This window comes from Zootermopsis nevadensis, unplaced genomic scaffold, assembly GCF_977971745.1.
Source record: "Zootermopsis nevadensis isolate Lab colony 2312 unplaced genomic scaffold, Znev_1.0 Znev_ptg000084l, whole genome shotgun sequence".
NCBI lineage: Eukaryota > Metazoa > Arthropoda > Insecta > Blattodea > Termopsidae > Zootermopsis > Zootermopsis nevadensis.
This window is the reverse complement of record NW_028259215.1, coordinates 130,902-146,241: the sequence shown is the minus strand read 5'-3', so window position 1 is coordinate 146,241 and position 15,340 is coordinate 130,902. Positions and strand designations below refer to the sequence as shown.

The window sequence follows — 15,340 nt, the reverse complement described above, 5'->3', positions numbered from 1 at the left end:
AACACCTCATATTTTACATCTAGAAACTGCAAAGAAATTAAGCATTTCAGTGTCTGTCTCCCAAACATACTATATATGCAAAAACTGCAGTCAAATTTCTCTTTTTTATTTGCATTTAAGATATGTTACTAAATTACACTTGTCTCGGTAACTCGTAGAGTGTTTCAGGAGTTGGCTCTACTCGCATTAACAGGTGACTTTTTTGTCATTGACTCCTCCACATCAGGACAAAAGTTGCACTCAAACGTTCACTTCTTTAAATACATTTCTGCAATGCAAAAAATTCACTACCATTAACACAATTTTGTTTTCTAGTCAATGATTGCAGTAATGATCAGTGGCATCTTGACAAAACTTCTTTGTTACGATGAAGCAAGTCATATCAGAGTCTACTTAGGATGACAATTTCTAACAATTTTATCCAATGTGAAGATAGGAATTTATCAGCAACAGTTATACTTATCTTGTACCTGCATATTATCCGTGGTTGCAAACTAAACCGTATATTATGAATATGCACTCCATCATATCCTGCTCCATGTCATGCACACATGAATCTACAAGTAAAGCGGACCATCATAACTTCTATTAAAAACATCAGCTACATATGCATTCCATTACTGGTGACTTATGATAATGTACCCTCATGGATCCTAGTCAAACCTTACCATACCATACATTATCCATCCAAGACACCACCATGTCCCTCACATCTATACCTACACACAATTACCAATGTTATAACCGATTTATCCATGGCACTACCACTTCCCTCCTATCTCCCACTACATACAATTTATCCATGTTATGTGAGATTCACCCAAGATACTACCACTACCTTGGAAGTCTACAGAGGTATAATTACTATACAGGATTCACCCAAGACCCTATACCAATTCCCTGACATCTGTACCCAACTACAATTACCAAAGCTAACTAATCATGATTGACCCACTGACCCAAGACACTACTAGTTCCACAACGTATCTACCCATGTATTATTGTCCTTAATAAAGATTCATTCAAAAGACTACCACTTCCCTGACATCTCTCCCTAGGTACAATTAGCCATCCTATACATGATTCACACAAACTCTACCACTTATCGAGTATCAACCTCTGCTCTCAAGACTCCAAGTAGTTCCTTACCAATAACATGAAGGGCAGATGCATCTTGGTTCCCCTTTAGCTCAGAGACACTCTATGCCATTCGTTACAGTAACATGCAAGTTATATTTTGTAAAATTGCACACTAGGCTACTTACATCTGCCTTTTTCTTCTCCTCTTCCTGTCAATCAACACACCATTCTACTAGATGTCTCCTTTGCTGAACCACAAGATTCAGTTCTATCAACAAATGTAATAAAATTGTTTACTTGCCACTAGTGAAGATGATTATTTCAAGGATTCAACTCTGGCCTACTAAACACACGACTGAAATGGTGGCAAAATCAATCACTTTCGTAATATTTCCATATATTAACGAACTACAACATAACACATATCTCAACTATAAAGTATGTTTACAATCAAAACTGTTTACACTTTGAAGGACACAAGCAAATATTCCACCCACAGCTTCCGTTGGCATTTAGTAAATACTTTGGTAAAGTTCTTTCACATTTCCTTCGGCGGGATTGGCATGCCTGATTACTGTTGTGTCATTGGTCAACAGAATAACCGGCAAAAGCTTTTTTAATTTAAAAAACTTGACTGTGCAGTAATAATACCTTCGCTATTATTTAAATATTCACTTCTCAGGCTACGTGAAAACAAGATATTTAATGTTGGAACAAAAGAAATAGCGAAGTTGGCCCGAAGTTCGAAAACATTCAGCAAGCCCCAAATAAACAGTTAATTACTATGTGAAACTAAATAAAATTAAGGTTTTGCCTTAATAACTTTTGTGAACCATAAAACAACTATATATATAGGGTAAGTTATACTGAACCCTTCTTCCACTATCATGCAATCTCTCACACACACAAGCACCAACTTGAGAGAATTTACTTTACCATCGTTCCCAATATCACGTGTGATCTCATTAACAAATCACCTTCACCCATATGGGAAGTAATGAAAAGTACGGCAGTAATAAAAGAACCAGTAAAATTCACCGACAAACCAAGAGAATCAAGATAAATACAACTAATGTTCTTTGAACCTAAAAATAATGTGCACCTGTCTGCCAATAACTGTGTGGCAAGAAAGTTCAAGAAATCTCCAAACTGGAAGCACTTATAAAATCTTACTTTAACACTACATAATAAATATGAGTCCTTTCCATGGCCACAGGTTCACACACTTTAGTGTCATAACAGTTATATCTGTTATGGTCACTATCCATTACATAATCCAGAAAACAATTTAATTTCAATATTGGAATCAGTTCTTGTGCTGCTACTTCTCAACTGACCTCCATTTAGAATCATGTACTTACAATATGATAATTTTTGGGCGGGTCAGGACCATGTCAGTATGAGGTGCTCGCTGTTTTGTGCTGGAAATGCACAGCAGTAGAAGTCTGTCTAATATTAAAATATTAATTACACTGTTTGTGAATATGTTAAGAGTACAAAATGTGACTAGTTGAAGCATGTGAAAGTGAGCTGGTTTCTGAGAAAGGAGTGAAAGCATTGTGTTGCATGTTCATTGAGCAATGACATTTTTTTCAAATTCAAAAATGAAAAGTATTTTGGTCTTCATTTAAAGGGTAAAGAGATTAAGGCTTTTTGTCTGGATAGAGAAGGATAAAGTTTTTTCTTCAGTCAGGTCTGAAATTTTAAGCCGCAGGATTGTGTAGAAAAAGCCTCTTTATATTGTATTCAGGCAATTATCAAATTTATACCAAGAAATTGCAGTCAAGCTGATATTGTGGACATAATTGTAATAATATTATGCTCTTTCATGTGTTTTCTCAGAATCCATATCAAAGTCATATCGAATCACTCCATTCTGGATTCTTATAACTGAGATTTTAGACTATAGATAATTTTATAACACCACTTCTTATGACATCTTTGAGTGAAGATGCTCTTAGCAAGCTGCTGTGATGTAAAAAAGCATTTACTGTGTTTTTGCTTTATGTTCTGGGCCACTGGCACCATAAAAAATTTGTCATTAATATATAATAAAAGCATTTGTTTTAAAGATTGAGTCTCAAATTAATGGATGCTATACTTTCGATGTGAATATCAGGTAAAGAACAAATTTGTGTTATCTTATTGTCCTTTTAAGCATATCCTTGGTTCAGGTTTTCTACATTATGAGACTTGTGATTATTTTACAAAGTTTACTAGTATATTAGTTAACAGCTACAGCGAGTTTATCCTTCTGATTATTCTTGAGAAGCATCAAATCACAATACAGTCACTGAAACTAGTACTAAATGATTTAATAAGAAGTCTTGATTGAAATAAGTAATTCAGAAATTTTATTGTAATGTACGGGTATTTGGACCAGTCGTTTGGGTGTTCTGTAAGAAAGTAAAAGGCGTTGAGTGTCGGTACCTCTGTGCAATTGTATGTGTTGGGTATTCAGTATTATTGATACGCTCGTCCAGATCCTTCAAAATATTTATCCTCTTGGGTCTTGGATAACACCAAATAGGACCTCAGTGTAATAACATTACATATTCCCATTTGCACTCGCACGATCTCATAACTTATGTGATTATATTTAAAATACTAATTAAATGGGCTGTGATACATTTAATATATTCATTGTGGGTGATATAACAACAAGACTGTATTTCTAGATGAATAATAAATTATTCACAGATATTGATCAAAAATAAGTAACCGCAGTTATACACATATAAGGTGTCAATATTAAAAATGTATACCGACAGTCCTACAAAATACTGAAACTGAATAAAATCCAGGCTTTGCCTTAATAACTTAAGTGAACCATAAAACAACTAATGCTGTAGCTACCTAATAACTATATACAGGGTATGTTATGCTGAACCCGGTGCAAGGTTGTTAGCCTTGCAACCATCCCCCAACCTGGAGGACCAGGGTACCTGTCTTAGTCTGACCTCTCCCCCTCAACCAATCTGGCTACGGAGGCCCTACCAGTAGCAATGCTACCACCAGCATAGATCTTGGGATCACTGAGGTACTCAAGCCCCACCACCACGACAAGGTGCAGGTACCATGAAGTGAGGGGGTCGCGGACTCACCGGATTAAAAAATCTAAAGAACAGCTGTTACATGAGCTCCATCATCCAGTGTATAAACAACACCAGTCCACTAGCGGATTACTTCTGTGTGGAAGGCTACGATCAAGATGTGAACAATCATAGTATCAGTACACAGGGCAAAGTTGCAAAGGAGGTTGCAACTCTAATGAGAGCACTGTGGTCTGGAGAATTTGCCTTGACTGACTGTAAAGGCCCGAAGAGAGTGGTGGACGCTAATATGAAAAGATTCGAAGGTCATGAACACCGGGATTCACATGAATTCCTCACTGTTCTTATGGCCTTGCTTCATGAAGACCTGAAGGTACAAATTGAAGTGAAATGTGAATTTCAAATGTTATGTAAGTTAAGCGAGGGAGGTCATATTGACATGCTAACACTATTACTTCAGCTATGCAGAATTTTTAAAAAATTGTCCACACTGTGGGAATGCATTATTGCAGTCCTTGAATTAAATATTACAAGAGGTTGTTGCTAATACATGACACAAGTGGTCTTCTCTCGGATGTCAGTCTGTCTAGTGTTGGTGCACTCCTCCTGCAATATACCAGGAAAGGTGTAAGATACACATGAAATCTAGAATCTCAGAGGCCACTTTCACAGACATTGGAGGCAAAGTCGTCTGAAATGGAACAAACTCATGCCAACTTATTTTTCTAATGGGTGACTGCTGCTTATTCAAATATTTAATCTGAAATTGGGGGGGGGGGGGGGATCCTGTTCATAGACATACCAGGGATTAAACGCATAAGACCAAACATCCAACTTGTAATCAGCCTCTGTCAGAGCATTACCGTTCCTTGACAGAAAAAGTATTCCTCTTCCAACTTGGTACATATTCTGAATATTTGTCCAGTTAATATTCTTTGTGATATTAAGTCAGAAGACAGTTTCCTTAATGCGCTGGTTTCGGACATTAATGACGAGGAATCTTTCTCCAAAGGCTACAAATGTTAGTCCTTATTCTTTGTTTGCTACGCCAACAAGGTCGGTAACTTGTAAAGTGATTTATTGACAATGGAGTTTCATCATATTGATAAACTGATACCTAAGTTAAGCGGAGCATGTTATGCAGTTAGATCTCTGTTGCATGCCAGCAACACTGATACACTCAGATCAGTATATTTTGCCTATTTTCACTCTTTAATGAAATATGGAATAATTCATCAAACATCAAAAAGATATTCACTTTACAAAAGAAAATTGTTAGATTATTGGCTGGTGTAAAACCTAGGAATTCATGTAGAAGTCTATTTAAGAGATTAGAAATCTTACCTCTTCCATGTGAATACATATTCCCATTAATGAACTTTATTGTAAATAACCAAGAACTCTTTCAAACTAATTCTGGTGTACACAGTGTCAACACAAGGAATAAAAATCAGCTTCATAGACCAATTGCCAACCTCTCATGTTTTCAGAAGAGTGCATATTATGCAGGGATCAAAATTTTCAACAGTCTACCATCTGATCTCTCACGTCTTGTAAATAAAAAGGCACAATTTAAACCAGCATTGTTACTAGACACTCTATTATCTTCACATCCAATTTTATGTCTTCCCTTCGGGTTTTTTTTTCAGACCCAAAATCCGTATTCACTTGTAATTTCTAAGTCATCCCCGATTTTTACCATGATTAATACTTTATTTCTGGATCCTCTGCAAGTCCGCGGTTCAACTACCGACAGCGACACAATCAAGTTCGGTCCAATTCAATAATATACACAGAAGATACCGTGAATTTTTCCTTCGGGTAAAACCGGCTGGAACGTGATGCTGTCCGCGTATCTCCATCTAGCTAGCTGTTAAAGATGCACGTACCTAAACCTTCAATAACCCATACGCCTTCATGCCGTAGTGCGTAATTAAACACGGACGCAACTTATCTTTAAAAAGAAATTAGTCTATCACGTGTAAGTAATAAGATGAGAAAGAACGAGAAGATGAAGATTTGCAATTCGTTTTCCTTCAAGGATGGAAATAAGGACTTCATTAGATAAAACCTCTCAACTACGGGATACTGGCAAAAACTAAGCTACAAACTACTACGACTACTGCAACATTGAAGAGATAAATTTCACCCACCAGCGATGAACTGGAGGTTTCTCAGATGACGTCGTCGCTGGACATGGCAATCGTCCATTGTTTCTCGTGTCGTCTGCTACAAGTTCACTCACGTTTCAGAGCTAAGCGCTACCTCCATTCACAAAGCAATGAGCAATTTGAGTTGACGTCTTTTTTTTTGGGGGGGGGAGGCTCTCTATGACTTCTGTATTATTTGATTTATATATAATATGAGCGACGTTCTTTGCAAATGACTTGACAATGCGAGCTTTCATAACTCTGAAAGAACAAGGGAATTAATAGAAAGTGTCGGATGCAAAGTTGTATTTTTGCCACCAAACTCGCTAGGATTTAAATCCAATTGAGAACTTTTGGTTTGTCATCAATGCACACTTTAATTTGCTAGTACGCTACTATATAATTAATAATTATAATGTAACAAGTCATGGAAATTTTAGCTGCTTTTAAAATCTGATCTCATTGGAAGTCAACTCATATGCGAAAATTTAAAGACGAAATAGTGACATATGTCGTTCTTCTACCTGTTATAAAGGGTGATGGAAACAGAGGTATACAAGCAAGTGTTACAGTTTTCGATGTTTCTACAATCGGAAAAAATAAAAGTACAAGTTATTTATTTATTTATTTATTAAATAACATCTTGAACATGCAACATCCTGAAAACTTCATTTAAAATCTCAGTGTCGGGCGTTTCACTTATTTCGGCTTCAAAAAGCCTGTATTATTTTATTCACACTTAATTTGCATGTGATTTCGTTGTCCACTACGTCTCGTCCCTAATTTCAGTGTCAATCTCCCATCAATCCACACTTTAATGTCCTAGTACCGATGCCTACGATATTACAAAATTTCAATCATTTCTCAATCACTTTCACTGAATGAACTTTGTCTACGTCAGAGGTGGTCAAATTTGGACTGTACGTCTGTCCTGCAATATGATTGTAATCTAAGGGCAAAGCTATGTAAATAAATAAAGATAATGTAGTTTTCAGCCCCATGAAATTTTTGCAAATTGAAAATCTTCCCCGCTTTATAGTTTGTGTTAGCAGACGCTTAAGTCACCTCAAAATTACTTAACTTGAAAAGCTAGCCGTTACTCAGATCATCAAAAGAGAAAATCCCCACTTTTCAAAATCCGGAAATCTTCTACGTGAATTTCCGAAGCCCACCACTGCAACTTAACGCATGGTCTGTGATTTATTCCTCAACATTTCTAATATTGTGGGCAAACTAACTGCGTCTTTGCTGGATTCCGCTGATATTCCGTTGCAGCGCAGCGGCTGGACTGCAGGGTCGATGATGTTGTTAGTGGTTAAGAATGCATGCAGCTACAACTCTACTCTAACCCGTCTATCCTCTGAGGGTAGGAAGAAGGCGAAAAAGAAGAAAAGAAAGAAGAAAAAGAGTAAATAGAAAGAATCTGGATTCATTTTTCTCAAGGGATGGAAACAAGCAAAATATTAATTGGAGACTCAAAATTAAGTAACATTGGAAGGAGTTTAACCCCTGCACCCCAGACGTTAGTCTTGTGTTAATTTAAAATTAAAGTAATTCGTTTCACTCGCCAGCAAAGATGGTAGAAACGAAATATGCCGGAGAGATGACCGCCGACACTGGAAACACGACAAGAGTGCAGCGTCCGGGTGGAAGCGGCTGCGGAACTCCGGGTTCCCCGGAGCGTGTAGACGCAACCGCGCGGGTGAAAATGCCATGAAGATCCTCCTCTGAGTTTCGGAACCACGAAGATTCACTCGCCTTTCCCCTGAAACCAGACAGAATGTCCCATATAATGACAAGAATTTATATGTAGGGTCTGAAGCTCCATATTATTCATATTAATGGAATATAATTTCTCATTGTACTCACACGAGTCCATTTTCGGCGTCTCGTGTTGAATGGCGTAACAGACTTCACGATTATCCTGACCGCCGCGGAAACCTTAATTAAATGTCACGTGGTTGTTACTGCTGACCTAGAAGCTGACGAAGCATCTCCTTCTTTCAGACCATTTTGAATTGCAAAAAGAGTCAGACCAATGATTTCAAAAGATATGCCGATATTTACGGGCACTGAAATTGAACTGATGGGCGTTATCGGAAGGTAACTGAAAATAGTAGTCCATGAGTTTCGAACTCAGTACTGCCACATCATATCACGCAGCTCCTGTTGGATGATGTAAGTAGCGTCTGGAAGTACCGGATACACCACCTGGCGGTACATGACGGCTGCAGGATACAAGCATATTCTGGAAAACAAGTAAATATATATATATATTATTGTCACTGGTTTTTAAATTCGTGTTAATTTTCCAAAATTCCAGATGCAAAAATAAGACAGCTCCCAATATCCCTCAGTAAACATTAGTGTTGGTAGTAATAAATTACTCGATTCTATACTGAAATATCAATCTGGAGTCAAGCACGTTGGCTCTGAGATCTCTGGCACACGATGAGTACGAGATATTAGAATAATTGAAATATAACAGAAGAATTACCTTCGTATGTTCTCATAAGTCTTTGAGCTCAAAATTAGCAGCTTTTGGATGCACCAGCTACAAAACCACACGGTCCATGACGGCTACTGTTGAAACCTGCAAGGACATGGACATTAAGATGATGACCTTCAAAACCATAAAATGAGGATAGACAAATATAAAGAAGTTCGGTTTAATCTACGTGTTACATTTCCAACACCCAAGGTGTTCGAATGAACCGGCTTCCAGAATCCTGGAGTGAGATTTGGTAAAATATTGTATAATTTCATAGTTAAAGAGCAAACTGACATTTATTATGTTGGCAATGAGAGTTCTGGTTGAAAGTGGGTGGGAAAATTCCAGAACAAATTATGTATAGCAGAAAATAATATCTCAGCTTACTCACATAAATTTCGAGTTCGATGCCGGAACATAATTTCAGGCATGACGTCTGCATCTTCTAGATTGTCCATGGCGGCTTTAAATTAAACCGGCAACACGATACAAAAGCACATTTATATTAAGATGATATTTCGGGAAAGCTAAATAAGAAAGGGAACTCGGATATAAGCTCTTGTTACATTCTCAAGACACCACATTTGAATATAAATCACGTTCCAAAATCCTGCAACGATCTTCAGTGCAGATCGTAATAAAACATTCAAATCAATATATAAACTGCAAGCTGACATGTAGTATTTTGGTTCTGAGAGTCTCCCTTGGTCCCTTTTGGCAGAAGGTCGCAAGTGCACGGATGTAAATATGGATTTTGGCGCCATGTGGACTCCTACGTAGATGCTAACGTCCTGGTAAAATACTCTTTCCATCTCAGATTTGAGAGTTTTACGGCGATGAGGATAATTATGTTCTTATAAGCTTTGGTGACGTGTAGACTTGTTGCTAAATTCCAAAGTTTCTCAGAAACAAACTCTATCAGAATTCAGGACTGAAGATGTGAGAATCGACACATTATCTTTCTGGGAAACGTTGGTGTCATCGACGATCTCACGTGACCATACTTCAAAGCAAATACCATCCTTCTCCTTTACAAACATCAGTTGGTTAATGCTGTTTACGAAAAAAATATTATTTTCGGAATTATACGAAATCCATTAATACACTTTGCGGTTTTAAAATTAGATTTACTGAAAATTGAAGTACATGGTAGATTTAATTGTTTTCAGCGTTGAACGTTTATCAAAACTTATTTTAACGTGGCAATGTACTGCTATTCATTTCATAGGACGTCATTTAACAGTTTATTAACATTAATTACGATGATAGCAAACCAAATTTAAACATAACAGTGTGTTGTTCATTAATATTTACAACTTTTATTTATCAGACTAGAAGACAAAAGATTCTAAATTCATGGTCAACGTTATTTTGATTAGAACATACAAACAGCTTGGTTGAAAGTTATCTCCTAAACACAACACACTCTTTTCTGAAATGCTAGACTAATTATAGAAAAAGCACTCATTAAAAGCAGCTTGGGGGGGAGGGGGGATGCGGGTATTATCTGTCCCGACACTACGCCTCGGCCTTACATCTTCAATCTGCGCGTAAATTGTTATCTCCTGTTGTCACTGTGGTGATTGTGATGATTAAGTTTACCGACGTTTAGGAAGTGATATTGCTACCTCCATCATAACAGCGATGATGGTGGGCCCTTGTGATGACGCAACATCACAAAAGACATTCATAAAACATTCTTCGGTTATGATTATTTGCTCCCAAGTGATTTTGGACCTTACGGGATAACATTTATAAATAACCGTTGCCATGGTAACGCTGCTAAGAGATGTTGGGTCTAATCGGATAATTATTATGATTATTATTGTTTACTACTTTACATTTTTGCCGTCATTCTTAGCGGGCAATTTATTAGTCTTAAAATTTTGTCCGTTATACCCCATAAAATGGCAGGATTCTTCTAAAAGATGAACTTGAAATTACATTGAATAAAGCGATAGCTGTCTACATTTAATGTGTCTTAAAATATGCTTCAGTATACTAAAAATCACGAGAAAGATCTCTAACGATTGTCTGTCGACGGGGAGAGATTCGAACCCGAAACCTATCGAGTAGGACAACTCAATATTTATTTCTTGTATGTTTACTTACCCAACACTCCTGATCTGTGGAACTATCCCTAACAGACTACGTGCGCGATGAGGGACCATTACATCAAAGGAAGACAGTGATTTCTATCTACACCAAGACATTCCAACAGCACCAGGTTCTAGCCAGTGTGCTCAACGGTTAAACGGGTACGGGGTTACTGCGACCTGCTGTAAACATCTGACCAGTAACGAAGTATTACGGAACAGAGAATGACGTCCACACGTTCATAATCCCATGCTCTGACAAAACAGATACGGGTGTAATTTTTCAATATTCGATTTAAAAGAAATTGGATAATAATCATTTTATGCGGAAAAGTTTACAAAGATATGAGAGACTCAAACAAGGAACAGAAATGTGATTAGTCCGTGAAACAATAAACAAGAATAATCTCTTTTAAAATTGACATATTGCAGAGGATATAGAGTCTGGATGTAATGACTCATACAACCCGGATTTAAAGAAATCAGATATTATTCGTTCAAGTATCATGTCGAGTAACAAATATTTCCGAGGAACATATTTCTTCCATCCTCAGGGCTAAAGATTGGTGAGCATTAATGTTACATTCTACAACATTAGGTGTAACTGGGAGGATAATATTAAAATTGTTCTTACGAAAATACTTTTCAAGGTTGCGAAATGGATTAATATAGCTCAGGAAAGACACCAGTGACGGGATTTTGTGAACACTACGCTGAACTTTCCATTCAAGGCGGATAATTTGACTGGCTGAGCCTATTGTTAGCTTCTAACTCCCACCTCAGAAATTCGCAAGACTACCTTTGATGGTCATATCGATGGCAAAGCATGTAAAATTTAAAAAAAAAGTTGTACGGCATCTGGTGTCATTTCAATAAAATAAATTCTTTCTAAAATAATTAATAATGCCATACACGCATACGATAAAAATATAAAATAAAGTCTCACTGATTATTACAGAAATTTGGACATATAATAATAATAATATTTGCTTTAAAGGGTTATTTTGATCTGGGACCATGCACAGCTACTGTATAACTCACAGTCGAACGCACGTATATGTACGATGGTGTCCGACGCTACCAGAAGCTTGCTGGAATATCGGATGGATACCGGCCTTGCAATACGACCTTAAGGTCAAAACGTGGCCCCCATTTCCAAACAACCATTCGCAGTCAATACTCTTCGTTTCTAACACGTACTACTAACATTACACAGACCGATTTTCGTCAAATTCGATATTAACTGTATGTCACTATCTGTTACCTTCCATTGGTACTATCAGCCTTGACCCTCGTTATTAATTTATGTATTAAAAGTACAAAGCCACGATTAAGAATATCCATAAATTTAAACTTGCATGCAACTAGGAAAAAATTTCTGAATGGATTAGGCATTGGACAAGGCAGGTAGCTCCAAAATTGACTTTCGATATTACGCCCGTGCGCACAGACATGTTTAATTTGTTACCATGCACTTGGGCAAACATTACACGGATCCCTAGGGTCAAATCAACAGGTCACGCCGCCATTGTACCAATTCTTTCAAGTACTGCATAAATTTTTGACGGCGTCTCCACGAACAGCGGAGAATTTTATGGAAGTGCATTAAGACGCACTCTTTCAACCAAGGTCAACAGTTCATGACACGAAATAACAGAAAAAGATAATTATTTGTCTGAATTCGATTCTACAAGGAATTTAATCCATGGTTACACGTGATATGAGCAATGCGACAAAGTTGGAGAATGTGTAATATTCCTAAGAATTCCATTCACGCAGTGCATTTATTGAGACTATCTGCTGGTTTCTTCCAGCTTAAAACATGTTTTCAAACACGGCAGCAATTTCTTTCTCGTACTGAACACGTACACGTGTTCAACCTATCAAATGGGACACGAAGTGCTGGAAACAGCAACTTCTTCAAGTTTTGCTATTATTCTCGAGACAATGTTCAATGGCGCAACAAATATTCGAGCTGAGGAACGGCTGGATTTTAGAGCAACCCACACCTGAACGCGGTCCTAAATTCGTCAGAATCTGTCGAGAATCGATGAACCAATTTACTGTAACCTGAGTGTCAACCCATCCTAATCTTCGGAACTTATTAAAAACACAGACAGACAGACAGACAGAGAGAGATGCTTCAACTAAGTTAACAGTCCTATAATATTTCTTGATGATTTAGACAGGCGTAATACTTCGTTTCTCACTCTGTAAGACAATCCGAACTTGAAAACAATTAGGGAAAGAGATTCAAGAAGATTATTTACAAGCGAGTGGGGCGAAGTAATACTGATAAAGAAAAAGGCATGTAAACGGTACATTAAGCCTTCAACAGAGAATACTAAATACCAAGTAGTTCAATTCTGAAAGTTTACTTCAACGTATGTACCAATATGTGTATGTGTCTATACACGAAGAGAAAGGCTTTGACCAGTTAAACGACTGTCAGCTACACGATGACTGCCGTACATGTTTACATCAAGAGAGACGAAGAAACTGGTCTCATACCGCAAGTGTGCGTGTCTATCACCGGACACGCAACGTCTCTGTGATTGTCTGCATTTCCTCCTTTCCCATCAACAATTCTCAAATGATCTGTAACTTTTCCTTTCTGTTTCCAACTCATAAAAGAACTCGATTCCTTACCGTACGTAGGGGGTTTCAAACATTCTTTGATTTTGGCGATATCGGTACCTTCGCGAAATCCCAGTACTCAGACACTACATTACCGTCGAGACATACTAATTTTTAATTTCCCACAGAACACTATCTACGAAAGTCATTATAATTTTTAATCAACCTCGAAATAATACATCACCGTACTCACCCGAGTCCATCGCTCGCTGGTGCCTCATCGTTTCAGACGTCTCGAGCCAGACGACGTCACAGAGCAGCGTCCAGGAGCGAGACGTGGAAAAATCTTCTGGTTCAGAGGTTCACGACGGCGATGAAGAATGATGATATCATAATCACCGTGAATGTGAAGAGGGCTCCGCCAATCACCTCAAAGCAGATATAATGACAAGAATTTATAATTACGTCGCTTCTGTACGTACGCTCTGAAACTCGATCAGTGGGCATTATCTGACAATTTCTCATTGTACTCACCGGAGTCCTTAGTTCGCTGCTGCTGTAATATAATTTTCGGGTTGTCGTGTTAGCGACCTCACGATGTAAGCGGCCGTCATCCTCACCGCTCCATAAACCTCAAGTCTTGAACGAGTGTCACGTGGTTGTTACCACTGACCTAGAAGGAGACGGAATGCGTGGGCAGTATCACAGAACAATGAAAACGTAAAATAGAATATCATCTCAGAATACTTAGTTCAGTGTTGCAACGTCATTTCAGCCATCTTGTCTTGTGTGACGCAGGCCAAGTCACTTTGTATCGGTAACAGCACGCAATATAAGTTTTTCTCTCAACGTACTTTCAGAACTCTCTACTTCAGAGGACGGAATATTTCATGCAACTCACCTTGAATGACTTAAGTAGGCTCGCGTTGTACAGGACGTAGCACCCGAGGACACAAAACAGGACACATGTACTCTCGCATGTGCGTGTCACAGTCCTTGAGAAAAATATATAGACGATCTTATATCACTCCACTTTCTCCATGGAAAAGCGACGTAATTCACCTGTAAAGCCGCCAGACAGAAATGCCGATAAGTCAGGGTCGTTATCTATCCGACCAGGTTAAATCTGTATTCATTATGATAAGGTCAAATCCAGGAGTCAATTATAATAAATATTACAATTTTCATCGATTTGTGCTTACATTACACGTACAGTGAATGGCAAAAGAGGTGGAAATCCACACAATAAGAATTTATTATTATTTTCGCTTCAGATTCCAGGATTAAATTTTCAATGGTGCAAGGGTTTAAGTCGAATAAAATCTAACTCAACGATTTTTGTAATTTCTAGAGAAAATCGGTTAGTATTTTCATTATCACGAATTCGCCTGCATTCTTTAGAGCCTCGTACTACCACCACGAAAGCTTCAACAACTCTTTGGCTGTCGAACAAATCGATAATTAAACCAAACACAAGCTGAGACGTATATCAAAATGGCTGACTGAAGCCGCAACTTACGTAAAGACTGAACACGTACGCGCTGTACCGGAGCAGGAGACAGACAACCAGAAACAAACTCAACTTGTCCGTAGGAAACAAGTTTCGCGGAGCATGCCGGGAAAGGCAAAGATGAAAAACTCATCCACCGCGTGTCGGCAGAGATGACTAAGGGGCAGATAAAATTATACGTCCAGTAATAAAACAGTAGAAGCGAAAATACTACGAGCAGCGAAAACCAATGATTTAATAGAATGAAACCAAATCGCGGGACGGAGGGTCAGCCTCAGGTCGTAAATGGTCGTAGAGAATGAAACGACGCTCGAAAAACGTAAAATAAACGGCAGCGTCCTCTGTGCGGGAACATCGGGACCCACCAAAAGCGCCGTTACCCA

At 38.1% G+C, this 15,340-nt stretch overlaps 1 long non-coding RNA gene across 11 annotated transcripts in view; it reads right to left on the bottom strand.

Moving 5' to 3' along the window:
• The window catches only part of LOC110840600 (uncharacterized), a 30,055-nt gene extending 14,970 nt beyond the window's left edge, over positions 1 to 15,085 (bottom strand). For 2 of the 11 annotated variants that reach the window (XR_015533062.1, XR_015533065.1), the window contains exons 1-10: positions 14,967 to 15,085; positions 14,349 to 14,509; positions 13,982 to 14,120; positions 13,701 to 13,876; positions 8,781 to 8,876; positions 8,153 to 8,531; positions 7,852 to 8,048; positions 1,266 to 1,348; positions 471 to 557; positions 138 to 268 (exon numbers count right to left, since the gene is read on the bottom strand). This is a non-coding gene — a long non-coding RNA (uncharacterized LOC110840600). Of the gene's footprint in view, positions 1 to 90; positions 269 to 470; positions 558 to 1,265; positions 1,349 to 3,411; positions 4,740 to 7,851; positions 8,049 to 8,152; positions 8,532 to 8,780; positions 8,877 to 9,165; positions 9,238 to 13,700; positions 13,877 to 13,981; positions 14,121 to 14,348; positions 14,510 to 14,649; positions 14,918 to 14,966 lie in introns of those variants that run through there. The other 9 variants (XR_015533063.1, XR_015533067.1, XR_015533060.1 and 6 more) reach the window with 9 other exon arrangements.
• Positions 15,086 to 15,340: the final 255 nt, after the last annotated feature.